Source organism: Blennius ocellaris (genome assembly GCF_963422515.1).
Source record: "Blennius ocellaris genome assembly, contig: SCAFFOLD_76, whole genome shotgun sequence".
Taxonomy (NCBI): Eukaryota; Metazoa; Chordata; class Actinopteri; order Blenniiformes; family Blenniidae; genus Blennius; species Blennius ocellaris.
This window is the reverse complement of record NW_027661907.1, coordinates 127,994-132,000: the sequence shown is the minus strand read 5'-3', so window position 1 is coordinate 132,000 and position 4,007 is coordinate 127,994.

Sequence of the window (4,007 nt, the reverse complement as noted above, 5' to 3'; positions counted from 1 at the left end):
ATTATAAATTGTATATTTATCTTCTGTTTTAACATTCATTTGATGCAGTTTTGCTGTTTTACTGATATTTGGAGCAATATTGTTTACGTTTTAGTCTTTTTAATGACTGGCTACGTCAGCAGCAGCTAACCCTAACCCTAACCAAGCTAACAGCAGCTAACCCTAACCACTTTAGCAGCAGCTAACCCTAGCCAAGTTAACAGCAGCTAACCCTAACCCTAACCAAGTTAACAGCAGCTAACCCTAACCCTAACCCTTAACCAAGTTAACAGCAGCCAACCCTAACCAAGTTAACAGCAGCTAACCCTAACCCTAACCAAGCTAACAGCAGCTAACCCTAACCCCTAACCCTAACCAAGTTAACAGCAGCTAACCCTAGCCAAGTTAACAGCAGCTAACCCTAACCCTAGCCAAGTTAACAGCAGCTAACCCTAACCCTAACCAAGTTAACAGCAGCTAACCCTAACCAAGCTAACAGCAGCTAACCCTAACCACGTTAGCAGCAGCTAACCCTAACCCTAACCAAGTTAACAGCAGCTAACCCTAGCCAAGTTAACAGCAGCTAACCCTAACCCTAACCCTAACCAAGTTAACAGCAGCTAACCCTAGCCAAGTTAACAGCAGCTAACCCTAGCCAAGCTAGCAGCAGCTAACCCTAACCAAGCTAGCAGCAGCTAACCCTAACCCTAACCAAGTTAGCAGCAGCTGACTAACCAAGTTAGAGAGTAACCTAGCTATAACTATTGGTAAACCAGAGACAAAACTCAAACGACAAAGTGACTGAAATAGTTCAAATCTACATTCAGTGAAAAAACGTCTGAAGTGTCAAAGGTCAAGGTCGTTTGTGGGTGGAGCAGGGAGGTGGAGGAGCAAGGAGGTGGTGGAGCACTGAGTTGGTGGAGGAGCAGGGAGGTGGTGGAGCAAGGAGGTGGTGGAGCAGGCAGGTGGAGGACCACTGAGGTGGTGGAGGAGAACTGAGGTGGAGGAGCAGGGAGGTGGAGAAGCACTGAGGGGGAGGAGCACTGAGGTGGAGGAGCAGGGAGGTGGTGGAGGAGCACTGAAGTGGAGGAGCAGGGAGGTGGTGGAGCAGGGAGGTGGAGGAGCAGGGAGGTGGAGCACTGAGGTGGAGGAGCAGGGAGGTGGAGCACTGAAGTGGAGGAGCAGGGAGGGTGGTGGAGCACTGAGGTGGAGGAGCAGGGAGGTGGAGAAGCACTGAGGGGGAGGAGCAGGGAGGTGGTGGAGGAGCACTGAAGTGGAGGAGCAGGGAGGTGGAGGAGCAGGGAGGTGGAGCACTGAGGTGGAGGAGCAGGGAGGTGGTGGAGGAGCACTGAAGTGGAGGAGCAGGGAGGTGGAGGAGCAGGCAGGTGGAGGACCACTGAGGTGGTGGAGGACAACTGAGGTGGAGGAGCAGGGAGGTGGAGGAGTAGGGAGGTGGAGAAGCACTGAGGGGGAGGAGCACTGAGGTGGAGGAGCAGGGAGGTGGTGGAGGAGCACTGAAGTGGAGGAGCAGGGAGGTGGTGGAGCAGGGAGGTGGAGGAGCAGGGAGGTGGAGCACTGAGGGTGGAGGAGCAGGGAGGTGGAGCACTGAAGTGGAGGAGCAGGGAGGTGGTGGAGCACTGAGGTGGAGGAGCAGGGAGGTGGAGAAGCACTGAGGGGGAGGAGCAGGGAGGTGGGGGAGGAGCAGGGAGGTGGTGGAGGAGCACTGAAGTGGAGGAGCAGGGAGGTGGTGGAGCAGGGAGGTGGAGGAGCAGGGAGGTGGAGCACTGAGGTGGAGGAGCAGGGAGGTGGTGGAGGAGCACTGAAGTGGAGGAGCAGGGAGGTGGAGGAGCAGGCAGGTGGAGGACCACTGAGGTGGTGGAGGACAACTGAGGTGGAGGAGCAGGGAGGTGGAGGGAGTAGGGAGGTGGAGGAGCAGGGAGGTGGTGGAGCAGGGAAGTGGAGGAGCAGGGAGGTGGAGGAGCACTGAGGTGGAGGAGTAGGGAGGTGGAGGAGTAGGGAGGTGGTGGAGGAGCACTGAGGTGGAGGAGCAGGGAGGTGGAGGAGGAGCAGGGAGGTGGTGGAGCAGCGGGGAGGTGGAGGCGCTCAGTGCTCCTCCACCTCCCTGAGAACTCAAGTCATTAAAACCCCCAGCAGCTCCGTCTGGGTCCCGGCTGGGTGGAGGCCCGGGGCTGACCCTGGATACCAGCCTGTGTGTGTGTGGGAGGGAGGGGGGGGGGGGGGGGGGTCGGGCTGCTGGACTGGAAATGGTTCAACAAGGAGTTGAACCATTTCTTCCTCTTCCTCCTCTTCCTCCTCCTCCTCTTCATCTTCCTCTTCTTCCTCCTCCTCCTCATCTTCCTCCTCCACCTCTTCCTCCTCCTACTCCTCCTCTTCTTCCTCCTCCTCCACCTCTTCCTCCTCCTCTTCCTCCTCCTACTCCTCCTCTTCTTCCTCCTCCTCCACCTCTTCCTCTTCCTCTTCCTCCTCTTCCTCCTCCTACTCCTCCTCTTCTTCCTCCTCCTCCACCTCTTCCTCCTCCTCTTCCTCCTCCTACTCCTCCTCTTCTTCCTCCTCCTCCACCTCTTCCTCTTCCTCTTCCTCCTCTTCCTCTTCCTCCTCTTCCTCTTCCTCCTCCTCTTCCTCCTCCTCTTCCTCCTCCTCCACCCCCTCCTCCTCCTCCTCCTCCTCCTCCTCCTCTTCCTCCTCCTCTTCCTCCTCTTCCTCTTCCTCTTCCTCCTCCTCCTGCTCCTCTTCCTCCTCCTCTTCCTCCTCCTCCTCTTCCTCCTCCTCTTCCTCCTCCTCTTCCTCCTCCTTCTGCACCCCCACTGTCTGTCTGCTCAGCCCCATGGACGCTGCTGCATGACATAACCCTCTCTCTCTCACACACACACACACACACACACACACACACACACACACACACACACACACACACACACACACACACACACACACACACACACACACACACACACACACACACACACAGGACGTCAGGTGTTGCGTCACCTCCAGTGAATCGTCCTTTTTCTTCTGGGCTCCATTTTCCTGTGATGTAACATCACTGTGCACAAAACATGTCGCACTCCTCCATCCTTCATCCCTTCATCCTTCTTCCCTCCATCACTTCATCCCTCCATCACCTCCTCCCTCCATCCTTCATCCATCCATCCTTCATCCCTCCATCACCTCCTCCCTCCATCACTTCATCACTTCATCCCTCCATCACCTCCTCCCTCCATAACCTCCACCCTCCATCACCTCATCCCTCCATCACTTCCTCCCTCATCACTTCATCCCTCCATCACCTCCTCCTCCATCTCCTCCCTCCATCACCTCATCACTTCATCCTCTCATCCCTCCATCACCTCATCCCTCCATCACTTCATCACTTCATCCCTCCATCACCTCCTCCCTCCATAACCTCCACCCTCCATCACCTCCTCCCTCCATCACTTCATCACTTCATCCCTCCATCACCTCCTCCCTCCATAACCTCCACCCTCCATCACCTCATCCCTCCATCACTTCCTCCCTCATCACTTCATCCCTCCATCACCTCCTCCTCCATCTCCTCCCTCCATCACCTCATCCCTCCATCACTTCCTCCCTCATCACTTCATCCCTCCATCACTTCCTCCCTCATCACTTCATCCCTCCATCACCTCCTCCTCCATCTCCTCCCTCCATCACCTCATCCCTCCATCCTCTCGTCCCTCCATCCTCTCATCCCTCCATCACCTCCTCCCTCCATCACCTCCCTCCACCACCTCCTCCCTCATCATCTCATCTCTCCTCATCCATCCCCCTTTTTGTAGTAATGCTGCGTCACTCCTCCGTCCTCTCGCCCTTCATCACCTTGTCCTTTCTCCCCCAGTTTCTTCATCCCTCCCCAGTCCCTTTCTCACTGCGTCATCCATCCATTTTCTCTTTATTCTCTCTCTCTTTTATCCCCTCATTATTCCCATCATGTCACCCCTGTTGGTTTTCAGTCTTGTGCTGAACTTGTCTGACGCCCCGTTTTTTCA